Raw genomic sequence first — 26,388 nt, 5'->3', positions numbered from 1 at the left:
TTTCATCTTATTCAAGTATGCAAGATTCACATGTGGTAGAGCACTCCAAAAGCTTGTTTTATTTAGGGAAGAGCAATACAGACAGCAAAACTATCAATAATTCAAAGTCTCCTGGATGTTTTTTAACCCAGCCCAGTCTTACTCCTTCACAGCGTCTAACATTAGGTCCAGCAGTTGTTTCAAATTTAGAGCTCTGAGAAGCTGGCCAAAAGATGAAGGCCAGGTAGACAGAGCACAAGTCACTACAAGTTCTAGCCCCAGGAGAACCAGAGTATGCTACTGTGGCCTGAGTCCATGGACACATGGGGTTCCTGGAGGGGAGGCAGTGGTAGGATCAGAAAGTAGTGGTAGCCAGTAAATGGAACAAGCGCTCAGGGTTTCCTATCCTTCTCTGAGATCAGACACTTAGAGAAGACAACGGGGCCGTGTTAAACCAAAGGAAAGCATGCCTTTAGCATTCCCAACAATGTTTAAAGGGCCCATTCCCAGGTATACCATACACCTGGTCCCTTGCCCCTCTGTACTTTCCTCTCTAGCAGCTGCTATCCATATGTACTGCGCATCCCTGTTTATCTTCACCGTTCTTTCTGACCACCAAGGTGGAAAAGATCATTTTCTCACCTGTGTATCTATCCCTAGTCTGAGCACAATCAGTATGGGTTCTTGAACTATTTGTTGGAGGCCAATATAAAATTTGTGTTCTCATGGGTTCTCACTCCTGCCCCAACTGTGCTCACCACACAGATATAATCAAAAACTATCAGGAAGGGTTACCTTTTGCTCTGACAGGAAATGCAGACATGTGGTTACCTTCTCTGTGGCCCTGAAAACTGAGGGAATTTCAATGGCTCACATGATGGAAGAGAGACTATAGGTGGCAGCCCCAAAAGGTATGACTGCTTCCCTCTATGGCTACAGACCCACTACACATGAAAGTTTTTTTGCCTTTTCCCCTGAATCTCTCAAATTGCCATCTCTGTGCTCTGCTCTCTCTGGTAAACTATGCCTAGGCCTCCTTAAAAAACAGTAAATGGGCTAGGCACTGGTGGTTTATGACTATAATCCTAGCTACCTAGGAGGAATAGATCACAAAAATCATGGTTCAAAGCCAGACTAGACAAATAGTTCTCAAGATGCTACCTCAAAAATACTCAACACACAAAAAAAGAGCTGGCAGAGTGGCTCAAGTAGTGGAGTGCCTGCCTAGCAAGTGTAAAGCCCTGAGTTCAAAACCCTAGTACTGCCAAAAAAACCCCAACTCTATAAACAGTAAATGTAGGGCCACATGAGCAACTGTACTACTTTAATTAATTAATACGCTGAATATTTGAACACATGGCCACCGAATACAATTTTACATTCAATTTTACTCTGTTTCATATCTTTTCATTTTCATTCTCAACAGTTACAAGCCGAACAAGAATAGGAGCTATGTACACATCTCCACAGACTCCTAGCCCAGTGCAGAGCACATGATAGGTACTCAACAGGTTACCATAAACAAGATTTAGAAGATGGCAAGCAAGGGAGATGTTTTAAAAACATAGTACCCTCGATCATATAAAAGCAATCAAAATTAACAGAAAGTAAGAATGAGCAATAATTTTGTTGCTGCTAAAATGCAATTCATGTTTACTTTGAGCTTAACAAGTAAACATGCCCATGCCTTTTACAGACAGTCTCTCATTTACTCTGCAGAGCAACCCCCTGAGGTTTGGAGAGGTTAAGTAACTTATAGTTACACAGCCAAATGACCGACTGCCTGGCAAGCTGACCCAGAGTTTGCATTCCAACAGTCTATAAATTAAAAAATTTAAGATCCTCCCAAATACTTCCTAGCAGTATGGCTAAAAAGAAACATAGTGATTTAAAAAGTTGATTTAAGTTAACTCTTCACCTCTTAGCCCATACCCAGGCGGTTTTCTTTGTGGAAATACCATCTTCACTCAACCTCCCTGTCTGGCAAATTGCTCCACAGCCTTCAAGTCACCTGTAGTGTTCCCTGACTCTCTTCTGTGACACTCCTCATGCAGGTGGCACACACCGCCATTAGATCTACTATCCTACCTAGTCCTCATGTCTGTTTGCTATCCCCCAGGGAATCTGAGCTCTTGAGGCTGAGAACATTCCCTTTATACCCATGTACCCAGGTTGCCTGCACCATACCAATGGCCCAGCAAGTGCACAGTAAATATCTGTCTTTGAAGTAGTTGTTGGAGTAGTATTAAGAGTCTCAGTTTATATCAACTATTTTTCACAGATCACAATCAAGATCTACATCATAAGTTTTAATAATTTAAATTTGTTTCCATAGCAACTAGGCAAAGTACTCCTTATAATACTAGGGAAGGCAAGCTCTACCTTAAGGTTCAGCCCACTGAAATGTTTCACAATCATTTGCTTTTGTTCTTAGTGTGAAGAGACAGAATGACAGCATTCAACTTTCTCTAACTACCTAAGAACACTGTAACTTTACTAATAATAAAATTTATATTTTCAAACATAACTAAACTTTTATTAACAAAAGGACAGCACTCATTAATTCACAAATCTGAAGTATCAATGAGAATAATACATTAAATTGGGCCATAGCTACAGTTCAGATCCCGACAGACCAGAAGATATAAATTTTACTTCTAAAGTAAATACCATTTCTTTCTGACAACTGACCTTTTGTGAAAGACGTCATCAGCAATTCTATTAAGACAAAGATGAGAGGAAAGAGTTCTGTGAACTAGTTAAAAACACAGCATAAATTAAGCAAGGTGGTGGGGGGTAGTATGAGACAACTTCCCAAGGCCTGTACCACTCATTTTAACACAAAGGAAAGGAAAAATGGGTTCAATTTTTTACTTTTAGTTTTTTTTTTCTTTGGGGAGGGTGGGGGGGATGCTGGGGTTTGAACTCATGGCCTTGCACTTGCTAGGCAAGCACTCTATCACCTGAGCCATATCTCTAGTCCACTGTTTGTTTGCTTGCTTGTTGGAGATAGGTTCTAACTATGTAGATCAGCCTCCTGAGTGCTGGGAATACAGGCATGTTCTACAACACCTAGCTAATTTTTCATTCTTAAACTGCTATCTAAGCATTTGCTAACTTCCATGACAAATTTTCAATCACTGGACATCAGTTCATGTTTTTTAAAAAACAGACGGTCTCTTTCCTCCATCCAGCCCCTGATTATCAGACCAGTAAGACAGCTGAAAGCATCCTGAGCACCTGACTTCATATAAGGTTTCTGTCCTGGTTCATGTGTGGGCTGACCATGCTAGCTACAATTTCCTCAGCGTGACAGGCTAATAAAACAGAGATGTGACCAACTACATTCACTGGGAAAGCCATACAGCATACAAGATGCTCACCCAGTGAACAAAGACTGAGGTACCCCAGTCCCTGGGCTACTTAAATCCTAAAGGGAATGGTCCCATCTGAAACTTACAATGGTTCTCAAAGCAAGTATTTTAAAAACCTGTCTTTCTCAAAGTTTATTACTAGAAATAATAGTATATAAGCAAAAACAATTGGTTTTGTTTCTGATTCTTTAGGACAAATGAGATGCTTTTGGTTTACGAGGTGAAAGCCCAACAATATGGACAATGAAGTCTTCAACTAGGGAGGCAAGAGACTTGGAGACATGGCTCAAGTGGTAGAGTGCTTGACTAGTAAGCACAGGCCCTGAGTTCAAGCCCTAGAGCCCCCCAAAAGGGGGGTAAGTGGCACTTAATACATTTAAGTTCAGCCAGATGAATGGACCAACAGATTCCCATAAGTTATCCTGTCTCAGTACAATACACGCAGACACTAGTCTTTTTCAGGAGCTTCCCTCACCAAGTTCACTCACTGGCACTTCCACTGCAGTGGAGCAGCAGCTGATGAACATGAATTGTGGGAATCAATGAGGAAACAGGTATAAGGAAATGTCATGTTGCTCTCTGATGTCCCTATCAGAAACCAAGAAATGGTGAGAAGGGAAAGAAGGTGCAGACATTTGAATAACGAGGCCTTTATAAGTCCTTCACAGCTGAACAAGCACAGTGTTCAGTCTTTTCAGCTAGACTTCAGTTTGGGGTCTCACACCTAAACACTCTCTAATAGATACCATGTCAAAATACATTTATTATTTGTCTTCTACATGCTTTTACATTCAGGTACAAAGGAAAAGAAATGGTCACCTGTCACTTAGATTAAGATTACACTTATTTGTCCTTAATGTCAGCCAATACCAGCCAGGACCAGACAGAGCTTCTTCCTCAAGATCATTACATAGTGATCTGACAGCCTGCAGCAGAGCCTAAAATCTCTAGCTGTTCTACAACAAAAACAAAAGAAGCGGGGACAGGTTGCCGCTTTAAAATTGCTTCTCTCTTAACTTTAGTCATTTTGATATCTATTTCAACATCTAATTTATTGCAGCTTTGCTGGACTGGGCATATGTGTAACACAGGTGTGTATCATTTCTCCTGATTTCAGCAGTGGAAATGGAAATCCACAGTGTATTCCAGGATTCCACAGAAGTCTTAGATCTAAAGCATTAACTAATGCCACAAAGGGTTCCAACAGCACTAAGGAAGAACCTCAAATGTTTCCTTAGCCCAAAACAAACAAATCAATCTGGAAGAGGCTAGAATATGGAAAGAGAAATACCTCTGATTGGATAATGTATTTTTATCATCTTCTCAACTTAATACATTGAATGTAATGCTTCCTCAACACCTTTAATCAGGAGTTCTGCTGGGTGCTAGATATGATATGAGTAAGACCTATTCTCTGATTCTATGATTTGTGAGGCAGACAAACGAGAAAACAGACAACCACAATATAATGTGTGAATACTATCAAAGAAAACAGAGTTGTGGGAGAAGGTGGGTGCAGCAGACTGGGCAAGGACAGCAAGAGCACATAAATGCTTGAGCTAAGTCCTAAGGAAAGGACAGGGAGGACAGGAGAGAGGAGAAGACACTCTGGAAGGGAGGAGATGATACTCCAATGGTCTTTGCTCCAAGACTCTACAGCACTCAACATTTTTCATCTTACTGGTATTCTTGAACCTCAAAACTAAAGTTAGGGAAGCCCCTACAAAGAAAATTTCACATGACAATGTACCTGTCACGACAGGGAGAACAGTGCAACATGGTATGCAAATATTATGCAAATTTCAAGGCATGTGTTACAAAAATCAGAGAACAGAAGGGGGCATGGCTCAAGTGGTAGAGTGCCTGCCTAGCAAGCATGAGGCCCTGAGTTCAAACCCAGTACAGCCAAAAAAAAAAAAAAAAAAAAAAAAGGATAGAAAGAGAAGGAAAGAAGGAAGGAAGAAAGGGAGGGAGGGAAGGAAAGAAGGAGAGACTGACTGACTTTAGGGCTGGAAATGTAGCTCAGTGGTAGAATGCTTTCCTAGCATACACAAGGCCCAGCAATACAAAACTAAACTAAACTAAGCAGCAACACCTAACACTTTGGGTTTGGTCTCACAGATTTCTCCATAGAAAGTCAGGCACCTCAGACGTTGGCTTCTCTAAAGAGGCCCTCCCCGCCTTCCTCAGAGAAATGCTCTATGCTCTATGGCTTCCCCATGACCCTCACTTGCCTCTATCACAGTGCTCATCACACTGGAAGAAAAAGGATGCAGGAGATGAACCTTGACATCTTTGAGCCTCTATATCTTTCTATGACATAGGGAAGAAACAGTTTAAGTCCAGACTTTAAAGAACCTACTTTAAAGTTAGAAAAATTTAGTAAAAGAAAAAAGATGATGAGAATTATACATATACACACACAAAGTGGGGAAAAGAAAGTAATGAAGAACAAGCAGAAAAATCAGTGAATGAGAATACAGAAAAACATGGAGAAAAATTAATTAATTAGAAGCTGGTTCTTGGGCTAAGGATGTAGCTTAGTGAAGAGTACCTGCTTGGCATGTGCAAGGCCCTGGGTTCAATCCTCAACACCAAAAAATAAATAAACAAACAAATAAATAACTAAGCTAATTCTCTGAGAAGTTAAACAAAATTGATAATCCTCCAGTTGAGATGATCAGGAAAAAAGATTGAAGACACAAATCTATCAATATCAGGGAATGAGAAAGGTGACATCACCACAGATTCCATGATATGAATAGAAGAATAAGGGATTATGAAAACTTTATGCCAATGAAGACAAGTTCCTAAAAATATACTGCCATATTCATTCAAGAAGAAACAGATAATCTGAACTGAATACTGTTAGATTTAGCTTTTAAATTTAACTTGTAGTTTAAAAAGTTTCCCTCAAAGAAAATTCTGGATGCAGATAGTTTCATTGGTAAGTTCTAACAAATGTTGGAGGAAAAAATAACAAGTCTATCTAGATTCTTTCAGAAAAATGAACAGGAAGAAACACTTCCCAATAGCCAATATTAACCTGATGATGGAAACCCGACAAAGACATTGTAAAAGAGGCTATGAACTTAGTTGCAAACACGCACTTAGTTGCAAACATCCTAAACAAAATTTTAACAAAGTAAATCAAAGAATATATAAAAAGGATAGCATGTCATGACAAAATGGGGTTCATGCTAAGAATGCAAGGCTGGTTTGGCAATTAAAACACAACATAATTCATCATATTAACAAACTAAAAAAATAAAAACCGTATGATTATCTCAATAGATGCAGAAAAATATCTAAGAAGATCCAAAATTCAACATCTTAGTTTAAAAAAAAAAAACTTAGCATAGTAGGAATGGAAAAGAACATTCTCAACCTGACAAAGAGTCCACAGAAAGCCAACAGATACCAACATCACACTTGATAATGAAAGGCAAATGGTTTGCCTTTAAAGTAAGGAACAAGATGAGGCTGTCTACCATTCTATCCAACATTAAACCACACATTGTGCTCAGCTCAATAAGGCAAGAAAGACAAGTAAGTAACAGGCATTCAAGTTAGGAAGGAAGGAATCAAACTGTCTTTATTTTCAAAACTGTGATTATTTATGCAGAAAATCCAATGAAATCTACAAAAAAGTTACTAATAAGTGAATAAAGCAAAGTTGCAGGGTACAAGATCTATGTACAAAACTGAAATGCATTTCTATACTAACAATGAATAATTTCAAATTGAAAAAATTTAAATACTATTTATAATAACAATGAAAACATGAACTATTTAGGACAAACCTGAAAAGATGTGTGAGTTCTACACTTTAAAAGACTGCTGAGAGAAGGGGGTTGTACAAGGAAGCTTAATAAAAATCCATTATTTACAAAAAAAAAAAAAGACTACTGAGAGAAACTAAAGAAAATCTGAATAAATAGAGAGAATTATCATGTCCATGGATGATTCAATGTTGGTAAGTCAATTCTCTCCAAATTGACCTAAAGGTTTAATATTTCAGTCAAAATTCCAGTGGGTTGTTTTGTATAAATTGACAAGGTGGTTCTAAACTTCAAATGGATATGTAAAGGACCCAGAATAACCTAAATAACTCTGAGGGGCCAGGCATGATGACACATGCCTGTAATCACAGCTATTTGGGAGGCAGAGGTAGGAGGATTAAGGTCTGAGTCCTACCCTGTGCAAAAAGATGAAAGAGCTAAAATATAACTAAAACAAAAAGGGCTGGAGGCATGGCTCAAGTGGTAGAGCACCTGCTTAGCATATGTGAGGCCCTGAGTTCAAACCCCAGTATCACAAAACAAAACAAAAAGTTACAAAAAAGCTGGAAGATGAACACTACCAGATTTTAATAGTTATTATAAAGCTACAGTATTTAAGATAGTGTAGCACTGATATAAAGACCAAGAAATAGACCAATGGCACAAAACAGAGACCAAAATAGACCCAGGTATATGGACAACTGATTTTTTTTTTAATTAAAAGAAGTCTTCATTTTAATTTTTTCAAAAGATTTGCTAACAACTTCCTTTTAATCTTACTTCCAGTCCAGGTTACTTGTCTGTCATACTCTTTTATTAAAAAGAAAAAAAAAGATTTTTATTAGCACGTATCAGTTGTACAAGGGTTTTAGTGTGACTTTTCCATATGTGCTTACAATGTACGTTGGTTAGATTCATGTCTTCCATCATTCTCCCTCTCCCCCCATCCCCACCTAAAATGAGTTCAACAGGTTTCACTGTTCTACTTTCATACAAGTATATAAAGTACATGGACCACATTAGCCCTCTCACTTCCCTTTGGTGCTCTCCCCCTTAACAAGACCTGTTTTACATTCCTGTGCTTCATTTCTAAAGTGGATATTCATTGTCCAAAGGGGTTTCACCATGCATATATAATACATTAATGAGATTAACCCCTCCTTCTATCACTCTCCCTGATCCTTTCCCCCTACTCCCTTTTATTTAAGGTTTCTGTGCTTTTCATTATGCCGTCTTCCTACACAGGTTACATATATACATGGAAATGTTATAAGGAAACTCCCTATATATCTATCTAAAACAAAAATACCATTTTTTCTTTCTTTTATAAAATTGGAGGGCAGAACAGGTCCTGCGGGGGGGATGGGGGGGCTGATACCAGTGGGAGGGGGGAGGAGGTAGAGAAGGGGTGTGGAAGGGTGAATATGGTGCAAATACTGTGTACACATGAATGTAAATGTAAAAATGAGACCTGCTGAAACTATTATAGGAATACGGGGAGGAGGGATAAAGGAGAATGATGGAGGGGTGAATTCAACTGTAATATATTTGATATACTGTAAGAACGTTTGTAAATACTACAGTGTACCCCCACCCAGTACAACAATTAAAAAAAAAAAAGTTCAAACAATTGGGAGAGTGTGGAAACCTAAGTCAGAGGACGCAATAAACACCAACCAATTTAACTGAAAAAAAAAATTATGGTGAATGAAAAAGGTCAAATAAACAAGAGTACATAGGATACAGTTCCACTTATATAAAACCCTGGAACAGGCAAACTCATCTCTAGTGACAGAAAGTGGATCAGCAGTTGCCTGGAGACAGGGGCAGAGGACCACAGGGGCAGTCTTATAAAGCAGTACAAAGAAATACAGGGAGGTGGTGGATATGTTCATTCTCCTTATTGTGATGATGGTTTCATGGGTGTGAACATGTGTCAGAACTAATTAAACTGTACACTTTAAATGTGCAGTTTACTCTGTCAATTATACCTCAATAAAGCTGTCTTTAAAAGAGCTGCATGAATTTTACAATACCCATTTTAAATTGTCTCTTTTTCATTAGCATACTGAAAATCTTTCACTACAGCAAAGCAACTAATGTGACAGCTTCAAATACATCTTTCCCTTTGACCTTTACTCTACATAAACACAACTGTAAAAGTAAATTACTATTGGATGGAAAAGTGAACAAACTGGTCTCCCTGGATTGCACAGTGGTCTGTTTATTGGCTTCAAATGAAGCCTGAATGTTTAGCCAAACTACCACCACTGGATGCTTAGTCACTTAATATTGAAAATATTAGCACCTCAAGCTGCTCTAAAGCAACTCATCAATTCAGTAGGCACATGCACTCTGTGCCTACTATTGCTGTCGGCTGGCTTTCACACAGAATGGCCAGTACCAAAGTACAAAGCTGCTCCGCATCTTCTCTCAGAATAATCCGTAAGATTTCCGTCACTACACAGTAAAAGATCAGCAATGGAAAGAGACTGCAGACAGACCAGAACAGTGACTCTTCTAATTCAGTTAAAACAATAAAAGCCAGTGATAAGATGACTAAACAATTGTATCCTGGCAGCTCAGAATTTCAGATTGAGAAGCTCTTGAAGCCAAAGTGAACTCAACACAAAGATTAACAATTACTTCCACATATAGCAAGAGGAGAGGAGTCTGTCAGCTCCAACAGCTCCTTCTGGCTTGGAAATATGAAAGGATGTTGTAAGCTTGAGTAGACAGATCCAAGAGGATTTTTTAAAATAATAACAACTAGTAAGTTTTAAGTAAATTCCTCCCTAAAGGTTGGTATCAAAGATAATACTATGAACTTTATATTTTGATTTTAGAGATAAATGTATGCTAACTAGACCAAGTATGGAAATTACATCTTATGCAATTTACTCACCACAAATAACATCCAAAAGGTACACATCCCTGCCATAGTATATAATAAGGTATTTTACAGGTTATCAAGAGCATCCCCAATTGAAACCCTTTTGCTATCTTTTTTCCTTTGCAGTGATACTTCTCTTTTAGGGTTTTTCTCTGAAAGAATGCAATGAACTCATGCAATGGACACAAAACTCAATAAAAATGACTTAGAGATAACTGTTGATGACATGTGCTCCCTTGTCAGTAGGTGTTCCTCTTCTACATTTTTTCAAGTTGCTTCCAAACTGTCATGTTTTGTGTTCTCAAAGGAACAATTTTACTAAACAATAAGCTTTTAGTGAAATTTTGACTGACAGGATGAGTCCTTCTTACATGTTCTGAACACATCTTACCCAAAGTCATATCCATACTAAACACTGCTAATCCTCTAAGTGCTCAGTAACCATGGCATTCCAGACCACAGGTTCTAGGAACAGTTTACAAATATGCTCATTTCTGTAGAAAAGCAACAGCCACCAAACAAGAGATAAAAAACAAATCACAGTCTTCAGTAATTGTTTAATTTTTGTTTTAAAGATTTTTAAAAATAAAAATGATTCTGTTTTAAGTAAAAGGGTAAAAAAAAAAATCCAAACAGCAGAGACATTCAACAGCTGACAGTTAATGTGATGGACTTAACAATGTCATCTCCCATACTGGCTTGAATTATGGTGGTGAAAAAATACCTGCTGTGGTTTGAGTTCCACTCAAGCTCAGAACCAATTTGTGGTTCTTCATGACCTTCACTGTCAATTCCTGTCAGCCATTACATTCTACTTTGAGGAAAATACTGTTCATAGCCTAAGATCTACTGGCAATTTACAATGTGCTTGGCACTATGCTAAACACTACATATGCAGCAGCTCCACCCACCTCACAACAATGCTACAATCCATGGAGCATTTTGCAGACAAGGAAAGTGTTCCTGAGTTTAGGTAACTTTGTCCAAGGTCACAGAGCTCCTTCCCTTTACTCAGCACAGAGGATACCTTGAACCATTTAGCAGGGACTTTCACAAGCCAGGCCCCAAAGGGGACCACACCTGCCTGAGAATGTAGATTCATCTCACTATGAGCACCTTGGGTTTAATAATTCTCAGTGGGTTTATTATTCTCTAATTCACATTATAATCTGTCAGCCTTAGCATGGAAGAGAAATAATATAGTGGCAGGGCTAGGTGCATACAATGATTTATCTTCTATGCGCTGCCGACCTTCATTACCATAACCTTGCAGAGTCAGGCAAGGGCTCTTTGGTAAGACGGTAAGATCTATGGGGACTGTCACTACTCCTGACCACATTTAAAGTGGCTTTGGATATTTAAAACTATTCTGATTTTAAATGGTATCAGTGTTTATTAAATAAGTAGAGTGTAAAGTTGTAAGACACATAAATGAGTAATTTATCCTTCACCGCTCCAAAAAAGATTATATTTCATTAATGACAGCATGGAGTAGTGTTTTTGAGGGACGTTTCTGTGGAGTGCAGCCAGCTCAGACTTTCACTGCCCTCTCATCAAACCCCCTATTTTATCTGCTATATAGTGAGAATTCTTGGATGACACATGCAGAAAAGGAGTTGATAAACCACACAACTCTCACCATTTTTGAATTTCTGTATACTATTTTGCTATCTTTGAGGTACAAAACAAAACTGCAATTCAGTAACACAGAAGCAAGAACTAGCTGAACAGCTTCTGCATTTTCTTTGCCCATGAAGAAAGACTGTTCGATAGGCAGCATTAACAACATCTGCCAGCTACTCACACTGCAGAAACTATGTGTAAGGCACATTAGAAACATCCGTTTACATTATTTATTTAGTCATATAGAATCACTTATCAGTCTTTTACCCTTTTTCATACACTTAAACAGAAGAGAGTTTCAACTGTTTTATACTTTCATATTTAAACTTTTCCCTTAATTAAACTAAATCTAAGTAGAGATAAAACATTTGGGTTTTCTACCCCATTATTTAATGCTCCTTTTCTAATTATACTTATCAGTCACTGAAAAATCTAAAAGTTAAATGAATGGAAATACTGTGTAAGTGGAAGTGACTCTGTTTTTAAGTGGTGTATCAGGAGTGGCTCTGACAAGCCCAGAGGCCAACTCTAGGAAGGATTCAGGTCTCTTTCACTGGACCCCACCTTTAGCACCTTCTATGTAAAAGCTACATTCTCTCTCTGACATCTAGGCTGTGAATGTTTGTACACTGAATGACAGTACGTTTGAAGAATTAATTAGTAAAGAACAAAACTGACCACTTTTGTTTTGTTTTGTTTTTTTTTTTTTTTGGTGGTGGTGGTCCTGGGGTTTGAACTCAGAGCTTCACACTTGCCAGGCAGAGCCTCTAACACTTGAGCCTCACTCCCAGTCCTTTCAAAACTGACCGTTTCTTAAAGAATAAAATCATTTCCAAAAACAGAATAAATTGTATCAGATTCATTTTAACTACTTTTTGCAAGAGCTGATAAGGGTACCTTTAGAATTCAATAACCTTTAATTTCAGCTTGAAAACTGATTTTTAAAGCAATATAATTTGTCTGGAATTTTGACACAGAAATTTTCCATGTAATTACTTAACTAACCTATGCTCAGGATTCAAACTCATGATTTTGATCTCATGAAGATCTGAAATAGGGCTGGTGCAACGGCTCAAATGACAGAGTATCTGCCTCGGAAAGGTGAGGTCCTGAATTCGAGCCCCAGTATTACCAAAAAAACCTGAAATATACTCTTTCCCAGCCTTTGAATAGCTTTGGTAAAAGAATACACAAAACCTTAATCTACTTGATATTTGTTCAAACTTGATCTGAAAGAATAAGCATTGATCTATAACTCAAATGAAAATGATCTGAGCTATTTTTAAATAATTACTTATAGCAATATATTTTACAATAATTTTAAAAAGCTGAGATTATGTAACTTGACTTCTTAGAAATGTTCCACTGAATGACAACTTGCTAAAAGACTTGCCTTCATTTGAAGCAAAATTTAATGAAAGTTCTTCTATAAAAATAAATAAAAATGACTCACATCTACACTATAAGGGAATAAAAGGGTTTTGGGCAATAAACTAAAATATTAAAAATACAACTGGCCTTCCATATCCAGGAGCTCTGCATCCATGTATTCAACCAAATGCAAATAGAAAATATACGAAAATAAGTACTGCTTTTGTTCTGGATATGTATGCTTTTTTGGTCTTTATTCCTGATGGGTATGGTATAACAACTATTTATACTACATTAGGTATAAGTACTCTGATATGGGAGGATGTGCATAAGTTATATGAAAAATCATGTCATTTTATATAAGGCACCTGAGTATCCCTGGGTTTTGGCATCGCAGGAGGTTCTGCAACCAAGTGTCCACATTTGCTAAAGCATGTCCAAACATACAACTTACTGTAATATCATGTCATATGGCAGGGTCATATGATAAAGACTGTTTAGCCTACAAAAGCAATACAATTGTACATGTGCCTTAAAATTTAAAAAGGCTAACAATCCACCTCTCCCAAGTGGGAACATAATATCACTACTTTATATAAACACAATTGTGCTTTTCTAAACTTTAAATAATAAAAGTTATAGCACATACAATCTACTATTGTTTTGTTTTTCTTGAACATGGGGGATGACACGGTCGGAAGCATGCTCACCTCAAAATTAAAGGGTAAAAAACCAAAGTCAAATGCCATTTCTAGATTAATGTCCCAACAGTTATTAAGAGATAGGAATCAGGAGTCAGATTTCATTTTATTTTTATATAAAAGATGGAAGTGTTAACATCTACTATTCAGAACATAAAATTCTTGACTACAAAATCTTGACGTGAACTGAATTCTTACTTTAAGGTGAACTTCCAGTCCTCCCATTCACAAATAGGACTTAATTTATTACATTGCCCGCTTTGTATCTCTACAGTTGATCAAAGCACATTTTCTTAGTACAATCTGTATTGTTCCAAGTGTTTTATAAACATCTCTTGAGAGAGCTTACCGGAGAGATCTGAAATCATAGCCAAGGTTTCATCCTATGAGTCAGATATTCTGAAAAGGAAAGAGTTTCTTTGTATCACCTTCATTTCCCTATCTATCATAAGTCTAATCTTACAAAAATTATTTGTAAAAACTCACTGTCATGACTGTCAACAGATAATTATTGACACTACCTGCAGTGCAAAAAGAAAAAATACAAAAGGAAAAAAGAAATCGGCACAATTTCATTACTTGGTCATAGAAACTATAGGTGTGTAATACCTGAACTTTGAAAATGTCCCTTAGCCAGAAAGACCTCACAAGGCGTGTCAGCTAGGTACACCAAAAACTCCTAAATCTGTATTTCCTGCCCACATCTGAAAGCCAAGTGATTCAACCAACTGCCTAATGCACATCAACACTGGTATGCATTCATTCACAGATACCAACTGAATACCTATGGAGAGTCACAGCAAAGAAAATAGATAGTCCCTGTCCTTGAGGGGCTTCTAATAACGAAGGAAGCCAAGTCAACCAAATAAGCACAAAAATATGCAACAAAAAAATCATGTCCTTTGCCCAGTACCAGTGGCTCATGCCTGTAATCTAAGCTACTCAGGAGACAGAGATCAGGAGGTTTGTTATTTGAAGCCAGCCTGGGCAAATAGTTCTCAAGACCCGATCTCAAATAGAAATCACAAAAAAAAAAAAAAAAAAAAAGATTGGCAGAGTGGCTCAAGTGGTAAGAGTGCCTATCTACCAAGTGTGAGACCCCGGTGCCAACCCCACCCCAAAAAAAGTTACATCCTTGACTGAACTGGTGTAAAACTGAGCTCAGCTTCCTTCTGCACTGTGGCCTGCTCACCCCTGAAGCTTGCTCTTGGATAGAAATGGTGTCATCATGGACTACAAAAGCCAGGAACTTGGAAGCATTCTGGACTTCTCCCTTACCCCTTCAGCTGTTAACAAGTGCCCAGTTCAGCTTGAATTCCCAGAGTGGACATGCACAGATGGCTCTGCTGGACAACTCTTCCTACTTCAGGGAACTCTCAGTGATAGCAGGGAGCTTCCAGCAAAGACCTTTGCCTGGGGTTGGGGGGGGGGGGGCACAAAACCTGAGGTCAGAGTGTTCTTGGGATTTTAAAAACTCCAGCTGGGAAGAGAGGCGCTTTCCTCCTTGTTACAGAGTGTGAGGATGGCCCTACCCTGCAGTCATGACTGTTATGTGTAATCCCTAAGGTGCCTGGAGTCGGTCAGGATTTCTATAGCAAAGAATTCCCTTTGCAACCTTCTCCAGCAATCTTCCAATTAAGCTTCCTGAGTGTGGTTTCTGTCACCTTACAGTCAAGCATCCTGACTAGGACCGCCAAACATTTCCATACTTTGCCTTTTCCACCTCTGCCACCAGCGCCCTAATTCAGCTCCTATCTGCAGTAGTGTTAACAGCCCAGAGGGTCTCCTGTGTCTAGCCCTCACATCCAGTGTCTGAAGTACAGTAACCATATCACCCTGTCTTTTCTACTGGACTCTTCAATAGCTCTCCATTACTAAGAACAAAATCTAAATTCCAAAACCGGACACCTAACTTTCTATAATCAATTTTTCTGTCTAGCTAGACAACTACTACCCGTTGCCTCACATTTTATACTATGACTACAGAGAACTGCTTGGGCTTGGGTTCAGACACACACATCCACCATGATGGAGCTGATTAAATAAGTAGGATGTTTTCTTTACTAAAAACCTGAAGAAATTAAAGAAAAGTGGCTTTCTTTATGCTCACTTCTAGACATCAAAGTTATCACATCTCTATGTTTTACTCTATTAGTAAGTCTACGAATGGATGGTATAGATATCTAGCACCAGCATATGTGACACACACAGCAGCAAATGACCAGGAGAGAGAATCACAGACTGTTAATAAAAGGTCCCTATCACCCACCCAGCTTTGTTGACTGAGCTTTCCTGAGGCATTCTCCCCCAGGCAAAGGAGAGAGCCCTCCTCCCCTGTGCACTCCACCACCCTTTGTGGAAGCTGTTGGCCTGGCATGTGGACCCCTTGTTCCTTAAGGACAGAAAGGACCACACTCCACATGCACCTGGATCTCCAAGCCCATCCAAGTGCTCAGTACACACTAGACACCTATGTTTACAGAATGACAAATGCATTCGGAGCTTAAAAGAACACTAACAGACATCTTTCTGATTAAAAAAAAGTATACTGAGTGTCAGGTTAGGAAACCTGGTCTTCTAACAATGAATGAGATGAAAATACCTGAGTATAAGAGATTTTATTATCTCTAAACCCACTGTATAGCTAACCAACTGCCCATTTAATTTTGTAAAAACTTTTTGAATGGGAGATGCTGAGAAATAAGGTATGTTTTTTTTTAACTTACAGAAAACTTCAGAAAGAAAACATCACAAACCACCAAAAAAATGGCAAATTGGACTTCATCAAAATTAAAAACTATTTGCAGCTGAACATGGTGATGGACACCTGTAATCCTAGCACTCAGGAGTTCTGAGGAAGGAACATCACAAGATAAGGCCAGCCTGGGCAAGACAGTAAGTTCCAGACCAGCCTGGACTACACAGAGAGAAAGGGAGAGAGGGGGGAAAAATGCCAGGTACAGTGGCTCATGTCTGTAATCCCAGCTACATGGACAGGGTATATGCAGAAGGAGGCCAACGCTGGGCAAAAACTTGAGGGCCTATCCAAAAAATAACTAAAAGGGCTGGGGTTCAAGAGGTAGAATGCCTGCTTGGCAAGCATAAGGTCATGAGTTCAAACCCCAGTACCAGAAAAAAACAAAACTAAAAACTGTGTCAAAAACGTCCAGAAAGTAAAAAGACAATCCACACAATGGAAGAAAAAAATTATAATTCATATATGTGGTAAGGATGTGTATATGTCCAGAATATATAAGGAACTACTGTAACTCAATAATAAAAAGACAGCCCAATTTTTAAAATGGACAAAGAATTTGAATAGGTATTTGTCTAAGGAAGATATACAGTGGCCAACCAACAAGCACATGAAGATGTTCAATATCACTAGTCATCAGGAAAATGAAAATCAAAACCCAATGAGATACAACTTCATTATTAGGATGGCTAACATGGGGGGGAAATTAACATGGAAAAGTGTTGGCAAGGATATGGCAAAATGGGTACCCCAAACATTGCTGATGGGAATGTAAGATGGTACAACGACTCTGGAAAAACAGTCTGGCAGTTCTTCAAAAAGCTGAACACAAAGTTACCACATAACCTATAAAATTGCATTCTTAGTTATAATACTCAAGATAAATGAAAACATATGCCCGCTCAGAAACTTGTACATAAATGTTCACAGAAACATGATTCAAAATAGCCCCAAAGTGGAAACCACCCAAATGTCCATCCACAATAGGTAAACGAAATGTGGTATACCCACGCAACAGAATACTATGCAGACAAAAGGAAAAAGGAATGGAGTTCTGATACTTGCTACAACATGAACCTCAAAACCGTGCCAAATAAAAGAAGCCAGGCACAAAGTACGACATACTGAATGACTGCGTCTATAGGACATACCCAGAATTGGTAAATTTATCAGGATATAAAGAAGATTAGTGGTTGCCAGGATCAAAAGAGGCAAATGGAGAATAACTGCTAAGGGGGTATGAAGTTTCTTTCTGGAGTGATAAGTGTTCTCAAATTAGACAGTGCTAACCAGTGCACCACTCTGAGAATATACTAAAATCCAGTGAACTGCATATTTTTAGGAAGTGAACTTTATGTGTATCAAGAAAGTTACTTTTTAAATGACTCTCCTAAGTCAAACAGCAATACCTCTACTACCAGCCTGGTTGAATCACTCTGCTTGTGACAGGATAATCTGTCAAAAAAACACACAATCTGTTCAAATGAGGAAATGATTTATTTTCCTACTGATAAATCCCTACAGCAAGCAACCATAAAACCAATTCCAAAGTAAAAAGAGCAAAGAACAAAAGAGTATGTGATTTGCAATTAGCTGGCAGGTAACAGAATGGAATTAACTAAAGACTGCAAAAAGAAAAATGTTTATCAAGACTGCTCATTTCCTTTGGATTACACAAATTTAAACAAGTCAAAGTCCTTTTTACTCATGAGAAAATCTGCCAGCTTCTTTATTAGCACGGAGCAAGGAAAAACAAGCATTCTCTCCTCTAACCAAATTAACATCCCGCAGAAGGTCTGTTTGTACTTGGCAGTCATGAACCTTTCATCTCAGAGCGTTGCTAAATTAAACAAGCCTATGTTGTATTGAACACAATGAGCCAGACACCCTGGCAAGCTCGTAGACTTCATCAGTTGATGTTGAAGAACACTGGAAATAAAGAGAATGGTGAGAACGCTGATGGTGGTGGTAATAAAATAGCTTCATTGTCATTCTGTTCAACATTTCAGTTATCTACAAAAATGGAAACTAACAACTTTCTAGCATTCCATAGGCACCCTTCTCTGTCCCAGTATAAAAGACAGTACAGACCTTGGAGCCAAAAAGATATGAATTCAAGTCATGGTTTTGTTGTTTTAACCTACTAGCTACATGCCCAAGGACAAATTTCACAATCTTACTAAGCCCTTTGATTAGTAGTTGTGAGAACAAAATGAGGTAATGCAAACAAAGGGCCTGGCACAATGCTCAATGTACATCCCCACCATAAGAATTCTCACTGCTCCCAACTGTTCTTTTACCACAAATACTCATTTATAGCTATTATCACAGTATAGGTAATTGACATCAGCCATTCTTCTCTACTTCATGGACAGCTAAACAACCAAAAGATCCTATGAAGATTTCATATTAAATAAGTAATCTCTTTCCTTCATCTCTCCCCTGCTACAGAACTGAAGGTAACAAAGCCATCAATAAAGATTCTTTCAAATGTATTAAATCAGGACATGACACAAAGCATTCATTCACCTAAGGCATATTTAAGAGCACTGAACTGAGAGAGACACACCGAGAGAGAAACATTCACTATTAGAGGAAAATGCATATTTTGCAGTACAATAATTGGTAACCTTTCCATAAAATTGATGCAATCTGATTATAATTCCCAAGTGTCAGTAATCAGTTCTTAAGGTAAAAGGAAAAGGAAGTGGGATGGTTTGAGTACTGCAGAAAGGTGTGGGAGGATATCCTTTCCCACTGACAGCAACTCATCTTTGAGTGATGGCTGCTAGAACGCTCACTATGGAAAACTTTGTCAAATTAGAACAGACTGAAAAATATTTTAAACAAAACTTACCAGATTTAACATATACAGAAATTTAGCCTTCACCCTGACCTAGGTGTCCTCTCTGAACAAACTGAAGAAGGAGAGCATGTGTGAAACTCTGGTTTGACAGCTATGATGGGGATGATGGTTTTCAGTCGTATTTCCTCCTGGATGTCTATTTAAAGGTTAGGACCTAGACTCTTAACATAGATTTCCTCTGTCTAGCTCCAGATGAATTTCCACCGTGCCACACATTAGGCAAAGCTTCCAGGGTTGAGAAGAAAGGAAATTTCTCAGGGAGGGATAGGCTATTCAGAGCATAGGGTCATCCCTAGGGAGTTTCACTGAGCAGAACTCATTACAGAACTTGTGACCCAAAGCTACTGCTCTTCCCTCCCCTTTCCAAAACTCTACCCTTAAGACTTAGAGTTAAGAGTTAAGATGCCTAACCAACTCAGTAAAATGCTGGCTTTTCTATTATCCATATTGCATACAAGCACTTAAGGTTTCTTTATACCTACTGCAGTTCAATCCCTTTACCCTGATTGTAAAGCAGTTTCATTTGGACAATCCATGGTTACAAATTCTGTATGTGAAGAATGAATTGGGCAGAAGAGACTCTGCCCAACTTTCCTATCAAATGATCCCTTACTCTGTCTAAACTTTAAGCTTTATGCCTAAAATAGGAAAAACTGGTGTAAGTGCACAAAATCCAAACCACTAAATGTGTAAGAAAGTCTTGCAATTTCTTCAACTACAGTATAAATTTTTTTTACAAATGCAGCTAACAGGAGAAATGACATGATAAAGACTTAATTTTAATTATGACTTCTGCTGAACTACTAGTAGTAATTCCCTACTTTCCAGGAGTAGTTTTAGAACCAGGATTTTAAGGCATGAGATTAAAGAAATCAACTCATCAGTAAAATGAAAGGTACTGTATGAATGAATTCCTATACTGTCACAGAAAATATTCAAGAATCCATAACTTTAGTATTTTAGAAAATGAAAACAAGACTATACCATTAGCCACAGTAAGATATCAGCAGGAGTGAGAGGAAAGGGTAAGGGAGAATAATGGAAGGGGTTGAACTGACCAAAGTAAAGTATACTCACAGCAGGGATACATGGACAAACCCCCTTGAACATTGAAAAAGAGAGAGGGAAGGAGGAAGGAATGGACAGATGGAGGGAAGGAAAGAGGGAGGAATGGAGGGATGGAGGGAGGGAGGGAAGGAGGGAGGGAGGGAGGGAGGGAGGGAGGGAAGGAGAAATCAGAAGGGAAAGTCCAGGAAAGCACATTCATTTAGGTCCCACTAATGAAAACTGAGGAATTTCAAGTCTGCTTCGATTTAATTTCAGACTATTTATTTTAAAAGGGCTGCTAAGCAAATTAAAGTATAAGTGAAAATTGGTAAAGAGTTACTTAATCAAGTTTTACATGCAAATAATTCCTGCTAAAACATGAATTAAAACTAGCACATGCATTCTTCATAATCCCATATTGCAATGGAAACAAAGTGTATGAAATAAGAGAATGAAATGATGCTTCAATCTAGTAGAGATAACCAATTCTTGCTTATCTCTGTTTACTTGGGCTGTGAAAAATTGCTTTAGGAGTCAGAAAAGCTTCATCATCAAGACACTTGACAAGATGTATCCATTCTACACAAGGGCTAGCAATCTAATTCTCTAGCTTTATTTTTAATAAATACTGAATTATACAATCAAAATAAAACTTAATTTCTCTCCATTAGGATTAAAAGTATGAGGAAGGCATTTACTTTATCCTTGTCTTCAAATAAAGTGTCTATATCACTTTATTTGAAGTGTCTATATCATGAAACACAAATAGGATTCTTAAACAAGACTAGTAATCTACATAGTTTAGATATTCACTTTGCCCTTAATAATGACAAAAATAAACAAAAAGCAGATTTTAAAATGGTGATTCTAAAAATAAATAGGATATAGTCCACATCCATATCAAATTCTAAACAAAATGACACAAAATGTTATGGCAGCAAGTATCACTAAAATTATGTATGTCTAGATTTAGATGCATATAAAAATCACACGCTAGTTTTCATCTCCAAATTAAAATTTAAAGCACTTTGCTTTTACATCTGAATTTTAACTTAACAGTAACAATACACGAGCCATTTGTCACTGAGAAAGCAATTTGGGCATCTGCCATTCACTGTCAGGTCTGGTACTAGGTGCTGATGAAAACTGATGAATAAAGCACCAGATGGGTAGTGTGGTCTCTGTCTCTGGGAACTCAGTCAACATGTTTGCTTGGGGTGAAAAGAAAAGCGGCCATAGGGAAGCAATCTATATCATAATAAGACATATTTTATTATATATACAAAAAAGGTGAATCTCAATTGCTTTTTTATTAAGTCAAAGAGCAAACAGTAGGTCAGTGACAAAGCTGGTATATGCTTCATGTGGGGCCTTCCTTTTTGATTGAAATAAAATCTAAAGCAAACCTAAGATTAAAGATCACATTCCTATCAGAACTGGCGAAATCCTTAAGACAGAGAAATTCCACATAAATATACATAGGTTTGCACATGAATACATAGCCACATAGCTCATCTAACTAATACTACAATATCACCTACGTTTGGAAATAATATTTTGTATGCCATTCAACAATTTCTATCTGTGATTGGAGATGTTAATGAATTTGTCCGTAAAGCTTCTTTAAGCTTCCCTACCAGTGAATAAAACACAAATGGTATTGCATATTTTTTTGTGGTACTAGGGCTTGAACTCATTGCCTCCACCTTAAGCCACCACACCAGCTCCCTTGTTGTGATGGGGTTTTTCAAGATAGGGTCTTGCAAACTACTTGCCCAGGCTGGCTTTGAACCATAATTCTCCTGATCTCTGCTTTCTGAGAAGCTAGGATTACAGACGTGAGCCACCGGTGCCCAACAAGGGTATTGCTCTTTCCAGAGGGAAGTTTTCTGTATTCAAAACAATTACAGTTGATTGGTCAATAATTTTTAAATATTTATAATGCATTAATCAGGCAAGAGACTTAAAAACAAAGAACCAATATATATTTTCATTTCATTTAAAATCCAAATTCCATATTGAGGAATATTGAATACTGAGGAATATGGTCAATAAAGAGGTCTTTGAAAACATAAGGGTTTACTTCAATTTAAAAAAACCTTGCTATCTCAAAAAATACTATTTTTATCTCCTATGAATAGCAAAGATTAAAAATGTTAATAAACCTCCATGTGGATGAGGGTATGGGAAACAGGACTATTGTGGACTTTGAGGAGTCTTTACAGTTAACTTGAGTGAGGAGTCTTTACAGTTAACAGGCTATCAACATTTAAAATGTGCACAATCAAGGAGTGAATCCAAGTATGATACACTTGATACATTTTAAGAACTTCTTGTAAATGCTACAATGTACCCGCACCCAGCAAAACAAAAAATAAATTTTAAAAATTTGTACAATCATTCATGAATGAGTTCAAAACAATCAATATATCATTATCCATAAGAAAGAGTAAGAAAAAATCTAAATGATCACCAAAGTTAAAGTATGGTGCTTCTAAGCAATGGAACAGTGTGCAGCCAGTAAAATGTCCACATATGACTGTGTACATCTTTCCTAATTCACAAACAGCCATGTAAAGAACATACATTAAAAAGATCAAGCTTCACGTACACATAAAGATCACTAATATATTTAAAATCTTGTATATAAATACTTTTATACACATTGATCAATTTCTCAAAGTATATTTGCCAAAATCTTAGTGGTAGTCATTTGTTGGTTGTAGGATTTGGGTGACTACTTTTTCCACTATGTTGCTTTATACTGATGGAAAATTTTCTCATTATACAATTTTAAAAAACATAACAAAGTTTTATTTAAGAAAAAAGTGCTGCTAGTTTACCAAAAATACTTTAAGTCCTTTCAGCTCCCTGTTTTAAAAAGAAAGCCTTCACTGAATATTGCAAGTATATATAACCACAGCAGTATGAGTTTCTCCTTGCTGCATCTCCTTCTCAGTGCCATGCTCTAATACAATGAACTAATGTGAATTTAAAGATTAGACTCAAACAGGTAGGGAAAGCCATGTGACCTAAATCAGACAGCCCACATTCCTGGCACCCCAACCCTCTTACAAGCCCTATGTGTTGCGAACTCAACACTCCTAAACAATTTCCCCTTTACATTTTAAGAAAGCAGGCTGTGAAAAAAAAAAAAAAAGAAAGCAGGCTATGGAAAACGTTAAAAAGGAGAAGGGGGGAGGAAGACAAAGAAGAGGAAAAGCAGAAATTCTTTAAAAACTTACCTCAGCAAATATATTTAGTTATTTTCCTGTCTTACATTCTCTTTTTTAGCACCTTTATTACGAACCTGGAAAAAGAAAGTAAAAATTACTTTTTTACTGGATACCTACTACATGCCAGCAAGGGTGGTCACAGAAAGCCTGCTAAATATGTGAAAATCTGAGACAAATCAGAGCAAAATAGAAGTTACCAAAATGGGAGGGTGGGGAAATGAAAAGCTGAAAGTGTAATTAAAGCTGCTCCATTTATTGTCCAGGGACCAACAAATGACTGCATTCACCACACACATCTGGAGCACTGGAGCAGGATGGGAGTTGGGGTATGGAACACAGAACACCTGCATTTGAACCCCAGCTCTACCACTCACCAGCAGTGTGACATGACCTATTTCCCACATGTACAACAGTCCCCAGCTAGGAGGATGACTGAGAGAGACTTAGCATGACATAATCCACATCAGGATCTCTAAAAACAGGTCCTGGAACATCATACATGTTCAACAAATGTTCACTGCTTTTATTTTCATAGTCTCTGATATAATAAAAATCTGCCTTCACCACCCTCACCTCTATCATGTATTAGAGTTACCACTGCTTTACTGAAAAAGGACATAGTACTTGTCTTCAAGAGTAAAAGCAATGTAAATGGGTAAAATGAGTTACACAGATACACAAAAACAAAGCAAAAAAAAGATCAAAGTCAATTCTTCATTTCCTTGTTTAACAAACATCTAAATGTGTATTCTGCCAGGTATTCTGCTGGGAACTAATATTCTTTACTGTACAGGACACAGCTTCTCTCCTCACAGTTTCCAGTTTATCAAGGCCCAAACTGACAAGACAGACAAGCTTCTCAACGTGACAGATACTGTTTTTTATTGGATTGGGGAGCAGTAACAGCAGAATTAGGTAGCAGAACACTCTGGATGGAAAGCATGGTGTCACAGGAAATACAAGGCCCTTGGGGAATGCAAAGTAGCATCATTGTTAGGGTGTAACTTAGAAGGAATACATAGTAAAGCCAGAAAGTAGAAGAGGACCTTGAATGTCAAGCTGAGTTTGTTCTCTGTTTTCAAATACATTGATTATGCTGCTCAAATCAAGTAAGAGCTTAATTTTAGCATCAAATGTAGTATCTTTTTATTTTCTTCATGGGTCCCCCCTCTTTTAAAAGGGAGAAGGAAAAGACAGAATAAGAAAAAGAAAGAGAACAGCAACATCAGCATACGGTGGTGGTGGAAGAGACACCACATGATGAATTTTACATGTTTTCTCTTTTATTCTTCTCAACATTCTTACCAAGAGAGTATTGTTCCTTTTATGGATTAGGAAACTGAGGCATGGAGAAGTCAAACAGATTTTAAGTTTATACATTTAACATGATCTTGGTTTTCCCGCCCCCCTGGAACTAGACAAAAAAAAAAATAGTTATAAAGTTAACATGGAAAAACAAGCAAGCAAGAATTTCTAGGAAAATGAAAAGCAACAAGGGGAAAGTAGTTTTAAAAGACATTAAACCATCTTATAAAAACAATGTGGCACTGGTATGTGACTAGAAAGATTAATGAAACAGAACACAAAGTTCAAAGATGTACCTTGATACATCCAGGAGTTCATAATACAAAAAAAAGTGTATTCAAAGGTGGGGTGTAAAACAAATGGGTAAAGATAACTGATCGCTACATGGAAAAAAATAAAGTTGAATCTATACAGCATTCTGAATACCAGAATTAATTCTTGAGGAACCAAGGTGAAACCATAAAAATAACTATAAAGAAACACAGACTGGGTTAGAGGCATGGCTGAAATGGTAGCATCTACATAGCAAGCACAAGGCCCTGAGTTCAAACCCCAGTACCACAAAAGGGAGGGAAGGAAGGGAGAGAGGAATGGAGGGAACATGGGCAAAACCCCCAGAATCTTAGAGGGTTTCAATGACTCTCAATCCAGACACCATAAATGATTACTAGAAATTATGTAAAACTGAAAGAAAATAAGCCTTCTATATGCCAAATATGTGAAGATAAATCAAAAACAAGTGACCAACTGGAGAAAATTGCAACTTAGATCACAAAAGGCTAATTTCTAACACTGAAATTCCTAGAAATTGATAAGAAAAAAAGTGATCTGAAAGAAAAAATGTGCCAATGGCATGCACAGTTGTAAGCACACAAAAAGCAACTCAGCATCACTCCTAAGGAGAGGCATGCATGAAAGCTACCTTAGTGGGCACATCTCACCTATCGGGCTGTGACAAATCTAAAGCTGGTGAACACAATTTATGGGAAAGGCTACAGAGAGGCAGGGACCCTCATACATCAGCCAGCCCTCCAGTTCCATGAGATTCAGATCTGTAGATTCAACCAAACATGGGTTTAATTTTCTTTTCTAAATTGTGTCTGTAATGGGCACATACAGGTTTTTTTCTTGTCATTATTCCCTAAACAGTATAGTTTAACAAACTATTTGCACAACATTCACATTGTATTAGGTCTTGTAAGTCATCTAAAGAAGATTCAAGTATTGGGGAGGATGTGAATAGGTGATGTGCAAATACTAGCCCATTTTTTCTAAGAGACTTAAGCATCCTTGGATTTCGGTGTCCATAAAGGGGTTCTGGAACTAACTCTCCATAGATACTGAGGGACAACTGTATTTGGGGAAGTTCAAAATGGTGCAACACCAAAGAAGGGAAATACTTATCAGAATTAGAAATGCACCCTCACTGGGCCAGTAGTTCCATTTCTTGGAATGT

General features: G+C 37.8%; 1 protein-coding gene across 8 annotated transcripts in view; it reads right to left on the bottom strand.

The window, feature by feature from the left end:
• Positions 1–26,388, bottom strand: part of Mrtfb (myocardin related transcription factor B) — a 184,786-nt gene that overhangs the window by 141,818 nt on the left and 16,580 nt on the right. For 7 of the 8 annotated variants that reach the window (XM_074059998.1, XM_074059997.1, XM_074059996.1 and 4 more), the window contains exon 2: positions 23,637–23,701. The gene's annotated coding sequence lies outside the window, so the exon portion shown is untranslated. Of the gene's footprint in view, positions 1–14,072; positions 14,091–23,636; positions 23,702–26,388 lie in introns of those variants that run through there. The other variant, XM_074059999.1, reaches the window with a different exon arrangement.

The sequence above is a fragment of the Castor canadensis genome, chromosome 17, assembly GCF_047511655.1.
Source record: "Castor canadensis chromosome 17, mCasCan1.hap1v2, whole genome shotgun sequence".
Classification (NCBI taxonomy): domain Eukaryota; kingdom Metazoa; phylum Chordata; class Mammalia; order Rodentia; family Castoridae; genus Castor; species Castor canadensis.
Note: the sequence above shows the minus strand (reverse complement) of the source record. Positions and strands in the feature narration are given on the sequence as shown.